Below are 27,600 nucleotides of genomic sequence, written 5' to 3' on the forward strand. Positions count from 1 at the left end.
CTGTAGAGTGTTGTGGCCATGATGGTGTCGGTGGTGCTAGACCAGGACCGGCTCGCCGCTGTCCTCGTGGACTCGCGCCGACAGAATGCGGATTATATCTGTAACAACCAAAGCGCAACCTTTACACACCTGCTGGACAAACCCTTTACACTACACATTTCATGATAACGGTCTCAATTACACATAAATACGCATGGCAAATGCAGCGGCTGAGCATAGACAGTAACACTATTATAAGAACAATTCGCATTGAGCAATAACTTAAATATCAAAATAATTTTGTACCACTTATTAACTAAACAGACTATTGTTCTAAAAACACAGTGCAGTAAAACTTACCGATGAGCTCGAATTGGTTTAAGAATATGTCGTAATAGTCAATTTTTGCTATCAGCAGTTCCATACCTGTTGACAGAGAAAAGATCGTTAAACAACTGATCAAACTGAATGACATAGAATTTATGGTTAGCACCAACACGGCACAGTTTCAACAAGTGACCACGCATGAGGTCGCCTACGCCTGGAGGAGGGAGTGAGACAGACGTGGAACGGGGGGTGAGTGGAAGGGACGGAGGGAGGAAGCGGTTTGCGAACGCGGCGCTGTCGCTACCCTCATTAAACTCGTAATGTTATTAAATAGCACTTGTCTGCCTACCCTCGCGCATTGCTACAGTGGGTGAATTAGGCTACGTTTTTACATACGTACATAAGTACCTATTATATAATTTTATGTCAATTGTGGATATAATGACAACCGAACCCCTGAATTTTACACTAGGGCTACTTTATTTTTTCCTAATTTAGATTAAATTTATAGTATTATATAACTATAATTACTTGCATGTGGTGTTTACCAGTAATTAGTTATACATTCAGCATGTTGTCATTGTTTGTATAGATGTAAGCTTCAATGTAATAACTGTTGGTGAACCTATAAATAAATAAATAAATAAATAAATAAATAATGTGTATTTACAAAAATAAGGTACCTTCCCATTTTTTTATGCTAGCTTTCCTCTTTATCCACAATGGGCACTTTACTGTAGACTATTACAAACACCGTGGCCGTCACGGTACCTATATATTTAAATGTATACATATGATTGTTGTTTGTTTTCTAAATACATTTGAAAAGTTAGATTCATGTCACTACAGACAAACACATAATACCGTAATAAAAGAAATAAAAACATCACATTGACCTATAAGCTCGCTTACAACCAAAACGTCAATATTTACAAACTAAGCAGTATTAGTGTTTAAATGAAAATATAAGCTCCCGTAAGACAAGTATGCCATTTAATTTCTAAGTTATTAACAATAAAGGTTATGTATCCAAGTTCTGGCGAGTATTGGAAAAGCGTGCGGTTTTTGAAGATCGATCGCAGCGCGCACGCGCGCTCCGGCCGGGCGGCGGCGGCGGCGGCGGCGGCGGCGGTCGCCGCGGAGGCGTTCATCCCGCAATGAGGTTGCCATATTGCTTGCTCATTGTGGCGAAGTCGGTTATTGGAATTATAGGCACAAACTAATGAATGACATTAGACTTCATTTACTTAATTAAAAATACTAGGAATCTATTTTCTTGCTGAGCCATCGAGTAAAGAATAGTTTAAGTTAGGTATGCAATTTAATTAGAATACATAAATAAATACTCGAGTACAATCAAGAAGTTTAATATAAAAACAAGCACCTAAAGTGCTTCGTGGAGTTAAAAACACGTAAATATTTTTCATTTAGAACAAAAGACGCGATAAAAAATTGAGTGTTTATGTAAGTCTTTCTTGGGTAAAGGCCTTCAAAGTTTGAAAATATGTACCTAACTCGCTTTCTCAAACTAAGTTAAAACATATAATAAATAAGTGATTGTTGTTTAAAGAAAAACGTCAACTCAAGTTAGCCAGACACAAAGGGTGTTTCATTTACTTTAGAAAATACTATATACCTATTTTGTCATGCCATTGTGTGTTCGTGTTTTTATTACGTCATATTTTTACGAGTAGAACCTGTTTGCTTTGAAATCAATCACGGGAAGCGTAATTGGGTTGACTCGGGCGCGGATTGAGCAGGGCCTATTCGACTTGCCATAGTGACAGGTACCAAATAGGGATGTTGCTTGTATTTAACCTTTATGGCGTTGATGACACTTTATTAGTTGCATTGACATGGCGGCGAAAAGATTAATAGTTATTTGTTTTACAAGGGGGCAAAGTTGTTGTTTAACCGCTCGTGCTAATATTGATACCCGAGCAAGCGAAAGATTCCAAAATTGAAAAATGAAATCTTGAGCGTTGCGAGAGTTTCAAAGCACGAGGGTTAAACAAAATTTGCCCCCAAGTGAAACACAAAATTTTTCACCACACCAACCCGAACCAAATATTAAATGTGAAATATTAAACAAAATCAAACCAAATCAAATCCAAATGAATGTTATTAAATATTTATCATCCAAAATCATTATTTAAAAGTCAATTCTACCAGCAAACATAAGAAAACAACACAAAATTTGCATTTGATTACTTTGCCTCACATGTGAATAAAATGCAACTTTGCTATCAGTTTTTGAAGTGCAAAGTAAGCCTTTCCGAGCTGGTGTGGTGAAAAATAAATTATTTGTCTGACTAAGCTAGGAGGTCGTTAGTTGGGCCCAATAACCGTGACAAATTTTATTATTGTCACCATTGCTGCATTGCGTTTATCGCTCAAAACAACTGCGCTTTAAGTTGTAAACACCAACGCATGCAAGATAAGGTTATATATAATCATGTACATAAATAATAGCCGTATCATTGACGAGCATGAATGGTCGTAGCAGCCTTCATACACGCTGAGTGGCTAAAGCTCTCTACAGCGATAACCTCCGCCCCGTCCATATCTGACTGAAATATAAGTACATATGCATCAATTCAAGATATGCCTACTCACACCTGGCAAAAACGCTTTTAGTAAAACCACTGTTCAATATATTAAATGGCGAATACTATTTTACTTAAATACCTAGGTTAAAAATTAACCCACAAAATTCGTCATTTAAGTATATAAAATAAATCTTTTGACATTGACACCTGTTACCGAAGCTGGACTTGATACGGGTCCATAAGAAGAAGGCAAGAGCCTAAAGATTGACGTAATTAGGGCATATATTATTTTTTATCTCGTATGGTATACGTGCATTTTTATTAATAAGTTAAAAGCTGCGTAAATACGTTGTTGTATCATGGGCATGCTATTTAGCATAACCAAACAATTGAAAACTTTGACATTATGTAATAATTATCATTTCGAACATCGATCGTCCGGGTTGGTATTTTGCGTTTAGTAGGAAACGAATATACTCATAATTCAACAGTAAATGATAAGCCCTAAGGCAAGAGTACACGTTCATAGGAGCCTTATTAGACAAAATTATGTATATTTTTTATTATCTTATAATTATTATTTAATAATAATTATTATTTAATAATTATCTGTGTTTGAGAAAGTCACTTAATTTTAGCTCAGGAATGCACCCATAAAATTAAAAGAGTTTTAAAAACCACAGTGTATAATTAGATTAGACATTACGTTAGTGGTAGTAGTAGAGTTTGAATGAATGGCTAACACAACGCGTCGATCATCATGAGGAATTGACATTATAACGAGACTAACCCCCTTATTTACTAAAGTTGACTAAAGTTGACAAGCCGATAAGATGAAAAGGACTGGTATGATGGAAAGGGACAAACGATTATTATCGGCTTGTCAACTTTAGTAACCGTTTATGAATATGGGCCTAAGACACTATGCAAATCCTATAAGTCGATTACGATACCCTGACCTCGGGTAAAGCTAACGGGCCTCGGCGGTGCATTCGCCGCGGGTTCAATGCCACTCACTTTTTCGCCAACCTTTACAACCGCCGTCATTCAAGCCCATCTGCCGTGCCGGCTTCATGCAGCGTTTACGCTGACCTTTTTATGAACGTCAAACGTCACCGGAACACAAGTCGAGGTGTGATGCCGCAGGTATATGAGCAGGGCTCTCATGCATGCAGCTCAGCATGTACCTATACGTTTGAAGACATCTTTTAAATACACCATATTTTTTCAAACAATTTATGAATATTGAATGCCTTTAAAATTATAAGTATTTAATGTTAGGCTGATGTTAGGTACGTAGTCGTTTTTTCACGCCGCACGAATAATAATGGCGATACAGTTCTACTAGTATGGTATATTTATTCGAAATCCTCCTCATTTATATTATTAATTTTAGTTTCTTAAATATTTTTACTTTTTAGATATTGGGGAAATAAAAAATACTTATCTACTTTTTTCCCTTTTTTTATAACTTTTGATATTTTTTGTGTGCTCATACACGCTTCGAACACATTTTTCTAGACATCATGACGAATCTAATGAGTTATCACACGTATTTTTAGGAGAAATACCTACCTAGTCTTTATATTTTTCACCGTTTTCAGTTTCTCGAGTAGTCTATTAATTCAAATCAAACTCAATTTGTTAAAAATAGGTACCTACTATCATTGTACTTATTGTCATGTAAGTATAGGTTAATGACTGCTGTATTACATTGTTAAGGTATTTTTTATTGTAAACTGTTTCTCGTTAAGGCCGTGGGTTCAGGTTCTTCTCTTACTCTCATTGAGCGTAAGCGACAGGCGTGTCCGGGAATCGTGGATATCATGTTTTTGAATTGCTTATTTTAGTAAGTTTTTACAAAAAGCAAGTAATCGATGAGTACAATCAAAAATAAAGCTGCTTTTTTTAGAAGCAATTTCATATTTTAGCTTTTGTGCAAAATATAAGGAGCGTTTTAGACCTACATTATTATTATTTTTTAATCGAGCGAAATTCAAGAATTCAGGCCTCGAATCAGATTGTTATTCATATTTTTTCGCAACCGTATTGTGGTCCTAAAAAAGCGCTACGAACTATTAAAAACTCTGCTGTCTGCCCTTAAGAATATAAGTAATAAAAATCATTACTTTTCATTTTTCTAAATTACCAAAGTACTTTTTCTGACGGTACTGTTATGCAGGTTTCTGTAGCAAGCTTGACTTTGGCCTTATCGAGGCAATTGGGAGTGTTGCGTTCATTCACTGCATTTGATAACGTTAGCTTACATGAGATAAGGTTGTTTACAACGCGTCCCGCGATTATTCCAGCACACTCGATGACGCGAACGGGATGATTTAATGGCAACTTGATTGCACAATAACATTTAATAATTAATACTCATATTCACGAGGGCCACAAATACAGTTATACCTTGTGTCCCCGGGGCCCAGGGCCGCAAGATAAATCAGTTTAAAGATGACGTTCGGATGGCAAAGTTGTGCATCTATTCCAGGATTGTCTGGCGGGCCACCTAATGAAACCCAACGGGCTGCATGCGGCCCGCGGGCCGAAAGTTAAGTACCTTATCGCTGAACCTCTCTGACCTGCTAGCATGAGTTGCGTTCTCGCGCGCGAGTCCATACATCTAATGCAACTTCAAGTTGGACTCGTGCGCCGGAACACAACTCATACTAGCCGGTCAGTTCTAACCCTGATAACAAAATGACTGTTCTATTGACCAATCGGTTAGATCGGGCAATCGAACTAAGTACTTACTTCACTATTTAGTTAGGTCAGTATTATTTTTGTTTAAACGTTTTGCATTGTGTAACACATATAGTTTATAAGTGAATAATTAAAAAATGATTAATATTGTCCTTCACTGCCTGAAACACAGGGAATCCTAGTTCAGGCATTTGTAAACTACTTGTCTCTATATAGTCGTTAAAAACAACCACTGTACTATACTTTTCTCAGTAAATTATTTGTATTCGTATTTGTATTGTATTTGTATTGTATTGTCAAAAAGTTTCACGTTAAAATACTCAAGTTCCTGCATATAACTGCAATATAATATAACTACCCAAGACAACTTCTTCTGTAATGGTTATTCAAATGCTGGGTACGAGTACGAGATGGGTGTATTACCTATAACGGACTTGCCATGAATGTTATGAAACTGCGTCGTATCAAACGCATGGAAGACGTCACAGCCGTAATCTATTGACGCACTCGTTGTTTTTATTTAGTAGCTATTAGTAATTGTTCCGACCTACAATAATAATAACTAGGGAGTATTCCTCTGCCGTTGGTTAACATTTTATATTACTTATTTCTTAAAGTACAATGTTTATTACATATTTACTTTAATTACTGTAGGTACCTGCTAATACTCTGTTTAAAACTGTGCATTACATAATAAATGTATATTAATAAATACTAAGAAGGGGGAAAGGTCTTACAGTATGTTACCTGCCACTATGGGGCTGTCCATAAATTACGTCATCGATTTTTGACTCCCCCCCCCCTAAAATCATCCAAAAATCATGCTTCGAATGAACCCGTTTCCTCCTACGTCATGCTACCATCATCCGATGTCCGACCCCCCTAATTTGAAATGACGTAATTTATGAATAGCCCCATTTGTTAAACATTCGTATTAATTTATCTTTATTAATATGTGAGACTATTGAAAAGTCCAAAGCGCATTTATACTTAAATACCTAGTCACCTTTAACTTATTAGTAAATTTTAAGGAAATACCTACTGCTGCAATCTGCTCGTTTGTAAATAGGTACATCTTGTGGTACTTATGTATTATCAAAGACATATGTAACTTCGTATAAGATGAATAAAGTCTAAGAAAAAAACGTGCCTCGGAAATCAAGAAAAAGTCATTCTAGGATAGATGGCGCACAGACCTTTGGGCCCTTTGGCCTATCAGTGAATGAACATGGGTCAAAATGATAATAAAAATAATAAAATCATTTATCCATATACATATATTAATTAGTGTTCCGTACAAAACTTTGTTCACGGAACACTTATGGGATCACTTCGGTCTTGCAAATCAGTTAAATACGTTTTTCTCAGAGACCGTTTGCAATAGATACCTAAAATTTGGAACAGTTATAGCAATTACCACCACTCATATTGTATATAAGTCAAAACTGCTTATTTCTTATTAAAGGGGGAAATTTAGGGGGTTGAGAGGGGTAGGCTGAAACTTTTTTCATTTGTAAGAATCGTGTGGGGTACCATTAGAAAGCTTGCAAAAAATTGAGTCGATGGACTGATTTTGACTTCATTTTAGACTGCAATAGTTTCGTCAAAAAATGCATTTAAAGTTGCAAGTTTTCATACAAAAATTCTCACCTCTGTCCTGGCGATTTTCGCGAAAACTATAGCTAACAGGCAGCTGACCAGTCAATATCCAACTAAAACAAGCATGGAGACGGCGGGAAAATTATCAGGTTAACTCTATCTTTATTAGTTTTTAAACTGCAGCCTGATCTTTGGTTACTTAGTGCTAGCTAACTGATGCTTACACTGGTCATTTATATTAGGCAGTAGTTTTAACGAGAAACATCCTTAGTTAAAACTTTGGCATTGAAATTTATGACTTATGTCATTGACACAAAGTTTAATTCTGCTTGCTTATTTATGTGGGATATTTAAATTTATCTGAATAGCCTACTATAAGTATGAGAGAGATCTACAAAATACGACCTTATTATATTGCAAATAAGTTTAAATTTCGAACGGGCTTTCCAACCAATGGACTAATTATCTCAAAAATCTGAAAAATTCAAATTAAGAATTCCGTTCTTCACTGTCGTTGTTTTTTTTATCACATTAGGACACATAGAGTTAGTAAGGCGTATAGAGATAATAAAGTCATTTAATATTTATTAACAGCTATGGCCTCATCTTATTAGATTTTATAGATTTTATTGAGTGTCTGATTCGTCGAAACAATATATATACACAATATTCCTTTTCATTAAGTACCATTACATTTATGTATTAATTGTATAATTATAATATGTATTAATTATATTTAGTACTTATCAGTGGAGGCGCGTCAAACATATCCAAAGACAAGCTGGGGTTAATTTAGCTTACATATTTCCTTTACAACTCTGCTCAAACGTCCAAAAACAGGGAAGCCGGTGGGAATCGGCTTTTATGGACGCGCCGCCACTGGTACTTATGTATATTTTTGAACGGATCGGTGGGCGAGCAACCGTTTGTATGATTCAGGGCTATAACCACGAAAATAGAAGTTCGCAAATTGCGGGCATTTTTCTCTGTCATTCTAATTACGCCTTCATTGGAGTAAAAGAGAAAGATCCCCGCAAATTGCGAATATCGATTTCGCGGTAGCCCCTCAGTCCTGTTACGAGAAAATAATTATGGAAGACATTAATAGTATATGACAGTTAAATATCACAGTTTTTGGAAACAAAGGTGAAATTGACGAAATATTTAAAGTAAGCCGGACCCGGACCCGGACCCGGGTATGTCCTTAAACTACGTCCAAGACCACCGGTGGACAGGCAGCAGCGTCCCTCAAATTCGGTGTACTCGACTGCGATCGCCAACCCGCCTGCCAAGCGTGGCGATTATGGCATACACCCCCCAAAAGGGGGAGGCCTATGTTCAGCAGTGGACGTCTTATGGCTGAGATGATGATGATGAGATGATAAACGCTACCGTGAGCGTGAACGTAATTTACTTTCTATGCATCTCGCTCGTACTGACATATTAGTGCGAAAGAGATATACCTATAGGAAGTAAATTACGTTCACGATATCGTTTATGTCAATGCCAAACTGATGGTAGCCGTACGGAACACTAAATGCCTCGAGCTATCTCGGGCTTGGCCAAATTATTTTTTTGATAATTTTATACGTGTTTATTTTGAGTTAATAGTCGTGTGTCGATAGATGGCAGTAAAACAGTGACTACAACATTTACTATGACAGGACCCCTCTATACTATCTATTCCTTTTGGTATTATTTTTATGCATTACTTTTCACTTCGTAGCGGATATAGCGTACGTACTATAATTTCAACCAGAAGGTTAACTTTAAGAACACACAGAATATCTGATTGTTATTGCATTGACTCGTTTGGCAGTGGTCCAACATCGTGGAGAGTGACGCCAACACAGTTCTCACTGCCGTCGACTAGTAGAACTTGCCGGAAAACGATATTTTTAACCATGGTAAAATCCACTAGGCATTATATTGTTAAAATGCCGCTTTAGCGGAGTTACCTAAATCTTCAGATGATTTTTAAGGCCAGATAACATTCGCTGCGTTGGCGTACACGCAAGCGACTCTTATAAGCAATGATGGTACATTTCCAGCATTTTTGGTGCAGCAGAGTGGTGTTAACGGAATTGGTATAGATAATTTCAACTGAAATGGTAAATTGAGGTTAATATTAACGTAATTAACGCTAATTAATCATTAGGGTTGAAATTATTTATACCAATTCCGTTAACACCACTCCGCTGCACCAAAAATGCTGGAAAATTTACGATGTCTCTGCTTATATGGATCTGTACCTATATTAGGTACGGATGCCTGAATGTCTACGCACAGGCCCCGGTGTGCACAGGCCTTCAATAAGACGATATAAAGTATTATAAAGCAAAGTGACATGGCTTGCACCCTCGCACTGTTCCAAAACCTATGTGAATGAAATAGTTATATATGGGCGTTTTCAGAAATAAATATCGAAAACCCGATTCTCACAGATCCCGGTGTTTTTGGGTTCTTTCAACTTAGAATCACTAGCATATTCAATTCTGATGATAAAATAAAATGTCCCAAAAATTTGTATGAAAATTATACATTCCACTACGTCACGCACATACAATACAAGTGAAATTTTTTTTCATACTATAACGTGACGTAATGGAATGGACATTTTGGGACATCTTTTTTTAATGGTGGGATGGAGAATGCTGTCGATTCTGAGTAGAATGAGCCCAAGAACGTCCAGATGTGAAAGAATCAGGTTTTCAATATTTATTTGATTTCAGGGCTAGGTTGATCTGTGTATGATGTCCACCAATATAATTAATTAATTAATTTCTGAAAACGCCCATATGTTGCCATTGTTTGGTCCTGAACTGCCCAACAGCAGAGTTTGGATAAGACGGCGTATCGTGCACTCTATGTATAGCAAATCCTATAATATGCCATTTCATTTTATCTCGTTGTTTTTACAATATATCTGATATGGATCCATAGAAACAGTGAGATAAAGTAAATGCTAACCTTAGGCCTTTGCAGATTATGAACGAGAGTTCACGGAAAGTACCATGGATCTCAAGACGCAGTTTTCCTCTAGATAATTACATAAGGCCTTTGTGATACTACAGTCCATGAATACCTACAATAGGGTGCATCTTCTCACACTACAACGAGGATTCTATTATCTTTGTAAGTAAGCGCCATGAGAATTAACCTTCGAATATATATATACACTCAACTTGATTACCTATTTGTTGATTGAGGATAAAATTACATAGTATGCAGTAAATGGTAAGAACAATGATGACAAACATCTCCTTAGAAAGAGCAGTAACCAAAACAAAGTTTGCTGATCATTGATTATAGTTAGTTTTTTAACATTAGAAAGCAGGTAAGCGATTTTGACATGTCTTTTAATTAAAAAGGCTTTTTTAAAAAGCAGGAACTATTACTTATGAAAGCAGAAGAATATAAATGATCGTATTAGATTCATAATTGTTACTAATTTTCCGTGACTTATTTTTAAAACGAGTTTTTCAATAAAAAAACATCAAGATTGTTTACGTTATATCTAAAGCTCACGAAGGGTTCCGTACCATAATGCAAAAAATAGCAAAAAAACGGTCACCCATCCAAGTACTGACCCCGCCCGACGTTGCTTAACTTCGATCAAAAATCACGTTTGTTTGGGAGCCCCACTTAAATCTTTATTTTATTGTTTTTAGTATTTGTTGTTATAGCGGCAACAGAAATATATCATCTGTGAAAATTTCAACTGTCTAGCTATCACGGTTCGTGAGATACAGCCGTGACAGACGGACGGATGGACGGACGGACAGCAAAGTCTTAGTAATAGGGTCCCGTTTTACCCTTTGGGTACGGAACCCTAAAAACGAACTGTAATTTGGTCATTGGTCTCGTACAGGTGCATGCGCTACATTCAATGGCAAAGAAGGACGTGTCACTGAGTTATCGGGTTGCGACAATGGCGGGCTTGTTTTTTTAACGGCTTGTAGTATGATATCAGTCCGCGTGGCTATTGTTCACTACGCTCTCCCTACCTACACCTATCTCCTGTAAATTAACCTTACATTTTAAATTAGTACCGTTTTATAACGTTATGGTGTTAATGATACAAGAAACAGTTTTTAACTTAGCTTCTTCACTATACATTTAGGAAAGAAACAAAGACATTGTAAAATAAGATTACTTAATGTAAAATAAAATTAATTAGTCGGTAGTGACGCTGCCTGCAAAGCAGGAGTTCCCGGGTTCGATCACGGTAAGGGCATTTATTTGTGTGTTTATCACGAATATTTTATTCCTGTGTATCTAAGTGAATAGCGGTCGATCGTAAGGGGGTTCACTCATGGTACGATTCATCTTTACGATCCGGCGTAACAGACTACGAATTAACATGTTAATGAATTACGTACTATTTAATTCGTAGACGATATCGGCAATCGCTACAAAAACCCGCGCGATGAATATCGTAACGTGCGTGTCGCAGCCCACATCCTAATGGCACTTTCTTAGGTGAGCGAAGGTGGCAACATATCGAACGTGGTTCGCGGTAGGCCCTCTGCCCATTGTATAGTGTACGTCAAATATATGTTTACATTTTTCGCCTTATTACAAAGGAGTAATGTCCAAAAGTGTAAACATATTTGACGTCTACTGGACAACATTTGCGTAGTTTGGGTCGATTTGTGTAAGATTGTCCCCAAATATTTATTTATATTCTTTATCAGTTTAGTAAATATTATTATTGTGGGCACTTACCCGTAGACAGTACGTTCTCGAAGAATACTCAATCCGTATTGCGTGACTAGGGCATCTATGTGCAGCGAGTTCTGTGGACAAGATAGAGATACTGTGAAATCATCATAACAAGTTTATGTGCTAGTGTAAATATATATGTGACGAAATTTACGAGAGTAAAAAAAATCGAGTTCTTATAGAAGATGAATTCGGAAAGACCTTAGCTTTATTAATTTTATTGAATTTTAGTCCATGTTTTCAGGTTATCTGGAACGGTTTTGAAAACTAATGCAGCTTGTTATTATTTGTGAAATACAATTCGTAGTGTAATGCGTGTCAAAGAACGGAACAGCACGAGTAGCACTGACATGACAGGTCAGACTATTATGTCCACAATGGGTTTCGTACTCGGCCGTTGTAATTAAGCAGGTTAGGAACAAGTAAGCGTAAACGGATTACACTGGTCGGCCTGTCTGGTGAGTGGTGGGCAAGATTAGTACATTGTGGCTAGGCTTACCAGACGTCAGGAATTTTCCTGACATGTCAGGAATTGGCCGTTTGTCAGGATTGCGGCCAGAATACGAAAATGTCAGGAATTTTAGTGAATTAGCAGACTTTATTATTTGTACCTAAAAAGGGACATTATTCAAATTTACTTACACAAATTCAAAACAAATTAAATATATTAAACAATGTATCAAGCATGTATAGATATCGCTTACGGCTAGCCGCCCAGCCCTCTCCCCAGTCACCCATATGAGCGTCAGGAAAAATGTTCGCAATCAGGAATTTCGTCCGGAAATTCCAAATTTGGATGTGGTAACCCTAATTGTGGTGCAGGGTAGCGGTAGCTTCATGCCATCATGGTCAGCGCACTTTTACAAGTATTATGCCATAACTAGGGCCCGGAATTTTGGGTGCGGCTATTGACGGATTGTAGGGAGAGAGCAACACTTTTTATCGATATTATCAGGCTGTTACTGTATCAATACTTTAAATAGGTTAATTTTGTTAATAAATTCTCCACCACCATCTTTTCTCAAGGTATAAAATTACAGGTACTCACTTCAATAAAGCAATTTAAATGAACTATTACTTTCCGATATTTTTTTATCATCATTGACCGTTGACCCCTCTTGTTACATTGTAATAACGTCTCAGTCGTGTGTTACGAACATTTAAACAAAAAGATATTTTTTATGGATAACGTATGCAACTTATTCTCCTTATTTAGAGTTCGAATTCGTATTTAGTCCGATCTTAGTTTTAAAAGGTTTTCTCTGTTTGGTGTCTTGAAAAACTGTAATTCAACTTTGAGTGTAGATACCTATCTTACTGTAGATTACTCCTAAATTATTATATGAAGGGGCATTAAGTGAAATAATAATAAAAGTTTGTTTCCTTTTTTATCATTTGCAATAAACATTGAGATTTCCTTCCAGCTCGTCGAAAAATAGTCTGCAAATTCATTATTATCTTTCAAGTTTGATTCATGTTATACTTGCTCATTTATGATATCAGTTTAAGCTAAAATTAGTGAAAAACAAAATTGATACATTTTAAAGTTAACTTAGCTTACCACTATATGTCATGTTCCATGCCAAATGGTCCTTAGGTATGCACATGCAGCATAACTATCTTTTCGGCATGGAACGCCACATATCATCCTCAATTTAATCCAATTGAAAGTATTTGGGGAATAGTCAAAGTAATTGTTGCCAAAAAACGTTTCATATCATTTTCGAAAAAAAGAATTTAATAAAATTCAGGAACAAGGGAAATATGTTTGCTTACATACATACAAATGAAGGAGGAGTAAAAGTATTAATGTCAGTAATTACTAATGGATGCAATATTACAGTTAAATTATAACTCCCTTATTCATAAACGTGCTACAAACCTCAATTTGCTAATAATCGTTTGTCCTTATCTGCCATTTTGACTTATGTATTTGTAAGAAAGGGATAAAATATAATTGAACTAAATCATGCCCATAAAGTTTTATGAATAACCGTAAGTGTTTCCTCGAAAGATGACAGTGATATTGGTTCTGAACATTACTCTTGAGTTCTGAACAGTCTACAGAAAAAAAATGTAGGTACTATATTTACTATTTATCGAAAATTACCAACTGTTGGGTTATTTTCACTCAGAATCATAAGGAATTAATAATGGTTTAGAGAAGAAAAAAACTGTCCGGTAACAAAATAACAGTTTTGTGGCGCATTATCACATACAATTTGTTTAAACCCTACCTTCACAAAGCTGACTGCCAAATGTTGTATGAAAAACTGGCGGCCCTTTTTTTTATCAAATGCGTACGAAAGTGACGCTGCTCTCTCAATTTGAGATTACTAAATGAATATACAGCATTAAAGACGAGCTTGTTTCAAATTGAGCTTTACTCGTAAATTGTTAGTTAATGATTAATTCTTAGGCCCACTTGCACTAATCCACTAACCCGGGGTTAACCGGTTAAACCTGGAGTTACCATGGTTAGGCCCACTTGCACCATTCCACTAACCCGGGCTTAATCGGTTAAACTGTTAACACAGTGTCAAATTGTACTGGTAACCATTGTAACTCCATGGTTCAACCGGTTAACCCCGGGTTAGTGAATGGTGCAAGTGGCCCTTACCAGTACAATTTGACTCCAGGTTAATGGTTTAACCGCTTAACCACAGGTTAGTGGGATGGTGCAAGTGGCCCTTACCTACAAGTAATAAGCGTGCACTGGTAGCAAAGTATTGAATTGTTTTATCATCGGTTAATAATTTCCGGTTTACAATGGCTATGGCCGCAGAATAAATAATAGTACTAGGTACAGAAGACTCTCTCTCTAACAAAGCGCGTCTGTTACGATCAGGACAGATATGTCCGCTAGGTGGCGACAGCGCCACGCGCGGCTTATGGCTAGCCACCAAAATTGGTGTGGAACGTATGTACTTTTAGCTACCTGTAGCAAAGCGACGAAATCGCGGAGTGAGCCACGCCTGGCATGGCGTCGCGTCAGGACTGAGACGCGATGGAGTCGATCTAAACTCTCGCATCGTAGCGTGAAGTTAGGCACAATAGGCACATGGCACATCACATAATATGATTGAATTAATGGTATATAGGTACCTAGTCTGGAGCGCGGGCCTTAAGTGGGTTTGAATGAGATCATTTGTGCAGTGCAGCTGCCTCCTAGTACAGCGGCCAGAGGAGCTTTTACACTGGTTGATGTGACTGGACAGTATCGTACCGACGAGTGGTACCGTTGTGTTCGGCAGAGTTTACTGAGTACGAAATGAGAACTCGTCACTTCCTAAGACTGTGGAGGGGATAACTGTGACGTCACAATGATGGCGGTCCCGGATTTCAAAGTTTGGATAATTACTCGGCAAGTTACTATCGGATTTTTAAAAATGAGGTGTCCTGTGAAAGCTGGTGAAATGTAGAATAAAATATGTCCTACAACTGAAAGTGTAATTCAATTAATTATTTTTTTATTTGCAAAAATCCGAAAACTTTACGTTTGTCTTTTTTTTCTCACCCAAAAAACACAATGAAAACGGCCACTTAGATCAAAAATATGTTATATAAATAATTTAGGTAGATGATTAAGCTATACGTTACTTCTTGAATTTTGTGAATCCGATAATAAATAAGTAAACTACGATGATTATACCGCGGGCGCGGCGCAGCAAACTGCGCGCGCTCGGTTACTTGGAGGCGCGGGCGCGACTGAGAAGCTGTACTGTATGTCAAAAACTACCTAATATTTTTAAACGAATGATATATCAAATGAAATATATTTAAATAACCTATAAAACGTGGTTATCAGCCGGAGCTTGTCATCGTAGATATGATTTATTTCGACGTAAACAATAATATATCAATATAAATATGGAGGAGACAGTAGGAGTTACGACGTATAAAAATATATACGACTACCTATATATACATATTTCTTGAGGAAACTTCACTCTTCAGTGTGATGTTCAGTAGAGGATTCCTGCTCCATCTTTGCATTCAAAAGCTTTGATACGTCGTCTCGTACATCTGGAGCTTGTCATCTACTCGTAATACATAGTATATAGAAATAAACAAAAAACATCCATAGACGTATTCACTTTATATTTGATGAATAACGTTTATTGGTGAGATTTATAGAAAATAATTATTATATAAACCAAATTCATGTTAGACCCGTTTATAATGTGAGTTAATACAAATTCATGTTATTAAGCATAAGTATCCTGGCAAAAGCGATATCTCTATCAGTTAGAAAAAATGAAATGTTGTAGATGTAGTGTACGGACGCCCCCCGGCCGGAAGCAGACGGGCTGTTGATCACGTGTAGCGACCATTCAGCCCAATTCCCTGAGGTTGGAGCTGCAGGTTACTGTCCCGGCGGCATTTCCACACCATCCTCCTCAAATCTTTTTGTTTTCCTGCAGAACATCTTTAAGTTCGATGTCCTTTAGTTCCGTTTTCTTTCAGTGTGTCTCTGCCGAATGTATTATATCGCGGTGCCGCATACATTCTGCTAGAAAGGTAGTAAGTACAAGCTATTAGTCTCCTCATTACCACAGTGTGGACAGGAGGTGTCTCTACTAATTTCCATTATGTTAAGAGGTCTGTTGAGTCAGTAGTCTCAGATCAGACTGCCCTTATATACCTAGTTTCAAAAGATACCTGGTTCTGCTGTGATCTACACCTTAAATCATCATCTTCGAATGTGCTTCCATCTCCATCCATTTACCTTTTCTATGACTCATTTCGTAACATCGGCTGACATAGGCAGAGCCGGTTCCGGACCCATATATTCCGTTCCCTTTGTCCTGGTACCCATGCCACCGTGACACTTCTTTGTTTGTCTATCGAGTTAAGCTCGAGATTTTCTTACGAGAGAGGAGTTGTCCGATATTTTTTAGTGACTTTAATGCTGCCTGGCTATCTGTATACATATATTAGAATAGCGCCTTCTTGCTGCACACTCTCTTTAACTATACGTGCACAGCGGGCTATTATTGCACATACCTCTGCTTGGAACACGCATATCTGCACAGTGATATTGATATTTGCTCTCCTAATTTAGGGATCACTATGGCGCTCCTGCTAGTTTCGTTGAGCTTCTTCTTGAGCCAATCGTAAAGCAGATGGTCGTCGGTTGTCTGACTTCTACCTTCCAGTTGTCTCTCTCCTACATTGTACCCTGTATTTCTTATCAAATATCTCCTGCCTTTTATTAGTTCGGTATTGGCCATCAACATCTCAATTTTTTATAGTGCCTCTCTTTGTATCAGCGCGTGTCTCTTGTCCACGTAGCTTTTTCATTCCTTACGTGCTTTCACTCTATATCACTATTCAAGAGGCTCTTTTCTCCACCCCATTCCAAGCTTCAAACCTAGCATTACCTACAATTGCATGTGTCGGGGTCGCCCTCATATCCCCATATAGCACCCTGGGTAGTACATGTCACCGCCTTGTAGATCCAGCGGATCTTTCCCAGCTTCAGCGCCCAGATCTCTCCCACTGCCCTTTTTTATGACATAGTGTTCTTATGGCTTTTGCCGTCTGCTCCTTGATGTGAGTTTTGTATCTGATCTGAGCGTCTGTCTAGAGTAACTCCCAGATATTTCACCTCATTCACTATTTCTAGTTCTATACCTTGCATCTTTTTATCCTTCTATTAGTGAATAGCGCTAGCTTTGTTTTCGAAAGATTGAGATCCAGTCCTCTCTCTCTACACGTAACATTATATCTCTTACGACCTAAAAACCGTCCCTCCCACTAGTAACACTAGCTCCGTCGTCAGAGTAAGCCTGCCTGCATGTACATACCCCCTCTGTTGAACTCTTTCACCATTGAGTCTAGCAGTAGGCACCACAGCAGAGGGGACAGACGCCCTCATTGTGGGAGCCCTTTTCTTGGACTAATTGTTTAATCTCTAATCTCAGCTGGGAGGCAACTTTCGACTTCGAGCCTTGACAATAATGTACTACTTATTAATAGCTAAAATACTTATATGTGCTTACGATGCTTAATATTTACTAACCTTCAAGTCGCTAAAATATATCTTGTGATGATAAATTAAGTAACTTTTTAGGTCTAAACGCCGTAAACTGTTTTTATTCACATTTATTAGATTACCTTTTCATGCTTGGCGTATAATACAATGAGCCAATCGACACTGAAGTGACTACTTTTTGTATTTTTATTGTTTGCTTATTTCTATATCTTATTAGATGACAAACACTAGTTTATAACCACGTTTTATAGGATATTTAAATATATTTCATTTGATATATCATTCGTTTAAAAATATTAGGTAGTTTTTGACATACAGTACAGCATTCTCAGTCGCGCCCGCGCCTCCAAGTAACCGAGCGCGCGCGGTTCGCTGCGCCGCGCCCGCGGTATAATCATCGTAGTTTACTTATTTATTATCGGATTCACAAAATTCAAGAAGTAACGTATAGCTTAATCATCTACCTAAATTATTTACATAACATATTTTTTATCTAAGTGGCCGTTTTCATTGTGTTTTTTGGGTGAGAAAAAAAAGACAAACGTAAAGTTTTCGGATTTTTGCAAAAAAATAAATAATTAATTGAATTACACTTTCAGTTGTAAGACATATTTTATTCTACATTTCACCAGCTTTCACAGGACACCTCATTTTTAAAAATCCGATAGTAACTTGCCGAGTAATTATCCAAACTTTGAAATCCGGGACCGCCATCTTTGTGACGTCACAGTTATCCCCTCCACAGTCTTAGGAAGTGACGAGTTCTCATTTCGTACTCAGTAAACTCTGCCGAACACAACGGTACCACTCGTCGGTACGATACTGTCCAGTCACATCAACCAGTGTAAAAGCTCCTCTGGCCGCTGTACTATCCCTTTAAAAGTTATGTAATGAAGTTTTTATAAAACTTCGTACTTTTACTGAGATAGCACCAAATTATGTAATTACATACCTATATAAAAGTTAATTTACAAAAACTTAGTAATCATTTAGTGAGCAGTTGAGTACTACTTTGTTTAGTGTATCCGAGGGTAGGTTACCTATGTAGGTATTTAAAATGAAGTGATAGGGAGCCAACGCTAGTAAAGTTGTCATTGTCAGGGTAAATAGGTTGTTATTATAATTTTATTAATATAATTAATGCAATGATCACGTCATTTTATCATTGATAAGTTTGTACTTTTATCCATGGCTACTTAAATAACTTATTTGATATTTTTAGACTTTTACTTATGATTTCTTTTTTGAGTTTTATATGTTTTTCGAAAAATCACACTCCCATGTACTCCTCAGTTAAATGAATAATATTTTTTTATACGGTAAAATATGTATATAGTACTTAATTCGCATTAAAACCTCCATAAGCCAATTTTACTTTCTAAATGTTTCTATTATAACTCGAGATATCTTCCTAGCAGCATCCTTTTCTGTGCTTGCTGAGTTCCGAGGGGTGTCGTTTGCACAATGCCAGCTGTTTTTTATGTGCTTGCACTTTTTTCTCAACATACCTGAGCCGCTTTTACCTGCCGACTAAAACCAATTAAACTGCTCTTTTTTACCTTAAAGTCCATAACGTCACTTCGAAAGAAAACATAATTCAAATGAATTGGTACACATTCCTGGCGCTGCCCACGATCAACACGATTTTACCAGCTTGAAATTAATATTGACACTAACCAGTAACGCAAGAAATTATATTTAATTATGCTATTCGAACTGTACCTACATAACTACATACTTTCTGTGGAGTTGGCGGTCAAACCGGATGTCGCTAGTCTCGAAATCGTTGACGTAATTGAAACAATTACTTAAATCATTTAATTAGGTATTCACTCTAATTATGAATTATTTGTGGCATAACGAGGTCTTCATGACAAAAACTTTAATAATTTAATATAGGTACCTATGGTAGGTAATGTACACTTGTATTTAAATAATCTGGCGCGATACCTCTGCTGCTCGAGCTGCCCATTTAGGTACATAAGTACTGCCCATAACAATAAATAATAGTTTAAGGTATGCAACAAAAAAGTAGTAGGTAAGGTAAGGTACCTATCCTTTTTACATTTTAATAGTCACATTCACTTGTGTCGTTTTTTCCTGAATAGAGGAGGTTCTAGTTTGATATTTTGCGTACCAATTCCAAAAAAACCGTATGATTCGGGACATTTTGATATTTTTCATTAGAACTAGGTAGGCAAGTAGTGTGTTTTTATTCATGATAAACTAAAATACATTTTATAAATATATATTAGCTACACCAAACTTACAATAAAAGGTAACCTAAAATTAAAACTACCTACAAAACTAAAATTAAACCTAAAAAAAGAAAATAAAACTACCTACAAAACTAAAACTAAACCTAAAAAAAAAAAAAAAAAATATCTAAAAATCTATAAAATATCGAAAGAGCCCCCTGAGGCATGTGTTTATATATTGTTTATATATTTTATAACCTTTATTAAGTTAAATGTTTCTAAACGAAGCTCATAGTCGCTAGTTGAATGACGAATTTTACGTAGACTCTTGACACGAACTTCCACGTGGCATCTTATCCGTCGACAGTTTAGAAAACGTTTGCTTCCCACACAGCGTAGTCGGATATTCATTCACAACAGTATGTTACCGTTCCAATGCAAGGTAGATTCGCGGCCACGCGGCCAAGTCAGCGATGTTCATGCTAAATAGCGGGTGGCGTGCAGCGCCGCTCTACTTGGCGTACTAGTAACGGAACGTGGCGTGGCCGCCGCGCTTGCTGGACCACTCGACGGATCCCGGCTCGGGGGATCGCCGCCTGTGTGTCCTGCTCCAACTTTCTCTCACAATTTCACTTGTCTACTATCTGCATCACACATTTTAGAAGAAATAACGCAGCTCTAATCAATTGCCTGAATTGACAGATACCTTAGTTACACGATTAACATAAAGGTTATATGTAAAGACGAACTAGTAGGTATCTCTAATGCTGCCGATTATCTGAGATGATGTGAGAAAATTTTTAACGCCTCTCTGGTCATATCCTCATGTTTAGACATAATAAGATGAATAATAAGACACTGAATAAGATGTAAAACATGGATTGACAATGCTTAACATTGAACTCATATGTGGCTGATCTGTACGCACCAAGCAGGCAGGTGTTAATGAATACTTCCCGAAGTAGTCGTGACCATTGGGTATTCGTAGGTAAGTAGAATACTGAATAAGTAAACCAAACATATTTAAGTCAAAATGTAAGTAACTCTGTAATATTTTTACAAATAGAAAAGAAATACATGTACCTAATATACGATAGATTTGGCAGTTTGTTCCAGGCGCCACTGTTGTTAATGCTTTGTACATGTAGGAAAGGTAATTTAGAATACTTACCTATAGTACAAACTTTGATAACAAAGGACTGTCTCATTTCAATCATACGAGATGAGTATAGTTTTCCTGGTTCTTACTGACTGTAAAATTGGTTTAACCAACTATATCTAAGAAGTCGTAAGTATAATATGCATTGGAAACAGTTGCAAATGAGACGGTACAATGATCCACCGGCCGGAAGACCAAGCACGAATGCAAAGCTTCTCATTTAGATTCTGCCATAGAAACCCAAGTCACGTAGCTCCACACTTCACGATACCTGTGAGCGCTCTCAGCCCAGCAATGCTAATGATTACTATTGGTGTCCATAATGTTCATCTACCGTAGAACTTCATTTTGTCATTCGAAAGATCTCTTTTCTAAAATCCATTAGGTTTGAGAAGGCGCAATTAAATTATATACGACGGAGCATCGTGCATAGGTACCAAATATTGTTAAGACATAAGTTTTAAAGTTTGCTAAATTAGATATTTTTCGAAACATTCTTCTAATTTTAATGTCTTGACTTCTGAAAAATAGATTTACAGGAAACGGATCCCTCGTAAGCAGTAGGTCTACATTATTCTACCAAAAGTTTCACTCATGTTCGCAAATATGTAGGTTAGTAACTATTACGCTTAGATTAATCATTCTCCAAGGCCATGCAAGTTTAAATGACACAAAAATTAGATATTTACTCAATTAATCAACTAATCAATGATGTCATCTTCCAAAAATAGTGTTGCTCTACATTTTCACTGCCTTTTTCGTTTATATTTCGTGCTACTGGGAAACCAAGTATTTTGTGCTGCTTAGTCGTAAGTTAGAAGTACTCGACAAGTATTCGACATGGGCACTTTATGTCAAAGTAATATAGGTTACATTTGAACGGCGAAGATTTTTCTTTATTCAAATTTAATCCTTGTCACTTTAACATAAAGTGCCCATGACGAATACTAACTAGTGCAGCGTCGAGCACTAGTACTTCTACCGTACAGTACCAAGTAGGGAGTGCTCCCGGTACTGGTTTTCTATACAAACACAGTACCGGAACCGGGAATTCCCGGTTCTCGCCATACAAACTCAGTACCGGGAGCATTCCCTAGTACCAAGGGCCCTAACCACAATCGACGGACTGGTCAACGGTAATCAGCGGGAAAGTATTAAATTTTCTATAAAATCAAATTTAGCGAAACGCTTAACGGTTTGGTGTAACCGACACTTACATAGTATAGGTATGTAGTTTTAAAAGTTAGTAACTGAGTAAGAAATTCAGAATATAACGAACATATTCGCAAAATGAAGCATTTGACTATAAATCAGTCAATCATTACAAACATTGTTTTATGTTGAAATAGCCTTGTAGTGAAAATAATAACTGAATTTTGAACAAATAATCCGGACGTGGCACGCAAACGGGATACGATAGAGCTAGATAGAGACGGGCTTTCTTCGCATACCTCGTATTGCGTGTGGAAGTACGCGGCTGAGTTAGCTCCGTTACACCCCACTTCTCGTGAGGCCTGCGATCGCACACCTAATGAGACTACAAAATCAACGCAAAAAATTTATGCATATTGACGACAACAGGATGAATGCATGAACACTGAACAGCTACATTGTACCTACGCATCAGTTAGAAGTAAGATTCAACTGAATTGAAACGTTAGAGTACGGCAGTGTCGCGATTATTGATCAAACATCAGGTGCGTAGGAAGCCGACTAAAAGGGCTCAGTTGGCCGAGATCGATGTGTCGCGGGTCGCGGGCCGCCACGTGACGAAACTACGCTAAGACTTCCGAAAAGTCGACGAGACGAGGTGCGCAGCTCCCTCAGATAAAGGGGCTGTTTCGGGTATTAAATAGGTGCCGAATATGAGATGTGTCTGCTTCAGCAGAGAGCTGCGCGCGCACCCTCCTCCGTCGTATTGGCACTTGTTGATGCTGTAGGTATTATGTGTATTTCGCAGCGAGGTACGAGCAGGTATCTGGGTAATTTATCTTTGGACTTTCTGTCTGTTTACTAAGAGAGAAATATGCAGACGACTTGTAATTTGTCTTTGATATTCACGATCGATAGTTGTTGTTAATAATACCTGTAGACTCTCAGTAGGACTAGAAGTTAATTTGCACATGGGTACATCGACGGCCGAATTATTTTGTATAGTTGTACCTATTTGATCGTGTTTTGATGCGACCTAATTTAAGGGTGTTGTTTTGTGTTGAGCATTGACTTCCAACAGCTCGTTTGGAATGGATATTTTTCCCAATTTTCTTAAATAACTTTTTTTTTTAAACATAAACAATTGAGATTCTCACAATAAGCCCTTTCTTTTGCAAAACTTTGTTTTTTAATATTCTAATTTACTTGCTCCCCAAAAGTGCCCTCTATGTTTAAAATTAATTAGTTTATGTAACCTACATAGTTACATACATAGCCGTCTTAGGGTCACAGATTGATGTACCAAATTTTAATTTGTCCAGTAGTTCCGGAGCAAATCGGCTGTGACAGACGGAGAGCAGACAGAGAGACGCACGAGTCATCCTATCCCTTACAGGTTTTCTTTTGGAGTTACGGAACCCTAAAAAGATAAAGTGAAGTTTGCATGATATAAGTACGTGGATCTCATGTCATCAATATCGCCCGGGTGACCCCAGTACCAACTCATGTGATCGTAATTCCACTAATAAGTAGAGTGGCCTCTTTACTCCGACCTGTGCCGTACGCTAACAGCATGCTAAGGGCGTTAGACGAGCGCCTCGACTGCCCGTTCATCAGGTACTGGACATAAGTAGTCATTGGTAGGCCTAAGTAGATATAGGTTTCTAACATAGTGTTAAGTCTAAAATGTTACTAATAAAATAAGAATCGCCATTGGCGGATTTGCCCTAATAAGGCACAGTAGGCCCGGGCCTAGGGCGGCAAGATATTTAGGGGCGGCAAATTGAGACAAAAAATTCGCTGGTGATAACAAGAAATAACTCAAAATGTAGTCAATATCATAGGTGCTAAAAAAGGCCTAGGACGGCAAAGAGTGCAAATCCGCCACTGAGGATCACTTTTAGTATGAAATAAATATTTTTTTAAAAGACATGTTCACTCCTGATGAACACGCATATTTATCGATAGTTATTTTGGTTAAATAAAAGTGATAGAATTGTTGGAACAGTCAGCACACAATACGTGGTGAGGTAGTAATTCATGATGCCTCTGCGAGGCATATTTCACGACAGCGTAGTTGCGTCTCGCGGTCGGTCTCCGCTGTCAATGGCTGTGGAGTGTTCAATTGTACACACACTATCAGTTGCCTGTTCCATTGAAAATAGTAGCCTATTATGCTATAAGTAGATCAGATCTAATCGTCAGTTTCATTCATTAATAGGTTGGTATTGATAACAATATTTTGTTTCACGTCAAGACGTTTTTATAGCGGTTTTTATTATTATTCATTAAGCCCATGGAACTTCAATTCTGATACGTACCTATACACGCCAAAATGCGATTGTAGAGTGTTACTGGTTCATCATTCGCTTGCCCTTTTACCATCATTTGGGGTCGGCGCAGCATGTTTTTTCCTCCATACATCTCTGTCGTTCGTCCTCTCATCATTCACCTGCTTTCTTTTCATATCATCACTCACGCAATCCATCCATCTTTTCCCTGGTTTTCCTTTCTTCTTACATCTACCTTCATTTCTAATACCTTTCGCGTCACGTATATGTATGACTTTCATCCCTCCGCATCATACTCGTAGGTACCTATGCCCGTACCACGCTAGGCGATTTTATCTTAACCTTAATATTCAGTTATGGGTGCAACTTTCAGGCTTCCTCCATATTCATTCTTTATTTTATCCATTCTCGTCACGTCACTGACTTTATAATCTCCTACTCACATAAAAATAGAGGTTTTAACGTTTAGTTCATTGATATGTAGTTAGTATCCATGATGTTGTTAAGAGATTCGTGTTGAAACTATGTATTTCGTCGCATACATACTGCCCGATTCAAAGTTTCAAACTTTAAGATACGTCAATTAATAGAAACGATATGGATTAGATGTATCACTGTCATAAGTGACGTTTTTGTTTGAAGAAACGTCATGTTTGACACTGACATATCTAATCCATATCGTTTCTAGATCTATTAATATTAACGTATCTTAAAGTTCGAATCGGGTAGCTAGTCATTATTTACTCTATTGTTGCTTTTTCAAATGTTGGATAAATATAGGTGACGATATTGTATGCTATAATGTACCTAGGTTTCAGAACGATAGGTGCGTAGAGTTGATATAAATGAGAGGAAGATTGAAATGATAAAGGTATGTAGCACGCGAATCAGCTGTTTTGTCGAGTCGAGAGGCCCGTCGAGGCGGCTGGTCATTGGCACGAGCGCGGGGTCTTCGGCCGCGTCATCTCGCGACGATAACTGACCTAGCACTAGACGCATCTCTACTGAACTAGGGGTCGCATTGCACCTGGCGACAGGCCGCGCCGACCGACGCTAGTTTTTGTGTTAGCTAGGTAGGTATACGGTGGCGGCGGTTTATTTTTATCGTACGCGCGCAGATGGCGCGAGCGCAGGGGTCGTACGCGCGGCCGGGGGTGCGACTGTGCGCCCTGCGCGCTGTGCCCACGGCGCACATCCGAGTGCCGGCTACGACTTGTAAACAAACCGGGCGAGGGCAATGGCTGCCTGCCACTCCCCGCGCCTTGCGCACCGAACGACGCCATTCAACCGGGAAGTTCACGTTTTATTTTTAGATTACCAAGTATCATGCGAAGCTTATGCTCACACACAAATACATCAAAGGTATGAAAATACTCAGATAGTAGGTACGTAGGTACCTACATCTACTCATTCGAAAAGTCGGTTATGTTTAAATATGTCGCTGCCTGGTGGAGATAAATTCTATTGATAAATTTCGGTTCTACTTGCGATAAGATCTCATTCGCTGGTGTTTTATCAGTACGAACGTATTACTATACACCTCCAGCAAACAACTATGCCCAAATGCTCTCCACGCAAGTTTTGTGCATTGTTTGCCAGCAAGCGATAAGATAACCGCAGATATTGATATTATTATAACGTTGAGCGTTAAAATTACGAAAAGGGTTTAGTAAAACGCACGGCTGTGAAACTCCTTGGCAAGTGAATACCCACCAAAAATATCAGGAAATAAAACTTGAAACGAGTTTACTATTAAAACGTGTGCTACGCAGACAAAAGAACGGGTTTCCCGAACCCACTGTGCAATATAACAAATTAGTGAGGGGTTGAAATAGTGGCATACGAGGCCAGGTGCAGCAACTGGGGTCAACACCCGCAGCAGCAAAGCAAATATTATATGCCGCGGCAACTTCTCTGTGTTACACGCACGCTTCCGCTTGCTATCGGCATTGACATTGATGTGGCGCGCGGGCCGCCACGACGCTCAGGGGCCAAGAGCGCGGTGCCGTTTCTGAGAATATTGTTGTCTTCGGCAGCGTTGGAAGCGGCGGCGGGCGGTCGGACCAGAGTCAATGACCCGAGGGCGAGGAGGGCGCGGGAGGGTGCGCGCGCACGCAGCCGCGCCCCGCCTTTATTTATTACGCTACGCGCGGCGCGCTCGGCGCCGGCAACGCTCGCCCGCGGCGGGGCGGAGGCCGCATTCCGGGCGGCCGGCGCCGCGGCCCGCCGCCGCCGCATGCTGCGAAAATAACGCGCCTCTGCCGAGCCGGTAGCCGGTACCCTTGCTGTTAGCTATCATATAATCACACTTTAAAATTAACTCCGAACTTACTCAGAAATGCCGTCGACTCCTGAGCACGTGCGTTGGTTCGATGCACCACTCTGTCTCTGCTCACAAGCACCAAAGTCACTGTCCATAATTGCTAGCGTTTAAGATACGACCTATTTCAAGTAGGTACTCGATGAATTCCGAGGCTCTACATATAAGTCAACACTGAAGTTCACATGGCGCGAACTGTCGCGTCGTTGCGGCGGCATGGCCGCGTCAGTCTCGATGGCGGTATGACGCATTAGTGAGCGCGCGGCGCGGCCGAGCCGAGTGCGCAGGCAGACGGGGTGATGGAACGGGCGCGGGGGAGCCGGCGGAGCCCCCCGCGGCGGCTCCGTGCTGCCCTCTGCGTCGGGCTCATCGACCGCACTCGCCCTCGCCGCACCATGGCACTGCTTCCACACCACTCTCACTGTGCCGCAAAACGACGCGTTCCCGCCGTGCTGGCCGCCCGCGCCCACTAGGGCACCGCCCGCCACCCGCTTCCGCGCCCGCATCATACATGTCCCATTTCTCCGACCATACACATCCAGCGTCGATGCGCAACATCGACAGGTGACTCTCCTTCTCCAACGTATACCTACTAAA

The 27,600-nt window shown here is 38.8% G+C and overlaps 1 long non-coding RNA gene across 1 annotated transcript; it reads right to left on the reverse strand.

Moving 5' to 3' along the window:
* LOC134679325 (uncharacterized) lies at positions 1-27,600 on the reverse strand. The gene is made up of 4 exons (XR_010100317.1): positions 27,016-27,600; positions 11,889-11,959; positions 340-405; positions 1-98 (listed from the first exon to the last, which is right to left on the reverse strand). It is a non-coding gene; the product is annotated as an uncharacterized LOC134679325 (long non-coding RNA).

This window comes from Cydia fagiglandana, chromosome Z (assembly GCF_963556715.1).
Source record: "Cydia fagiglandana chromosome Z, ilCydFagi1.1, whole genome shotgun sequence".
NCBI classification, from domain to species: domain Eukaryota; kingdom Metazoa; phylum Arthropoda; class Insecta; order Lepidoptera; family Tortricidae; genus Cydia; species Cydia fagiglandana.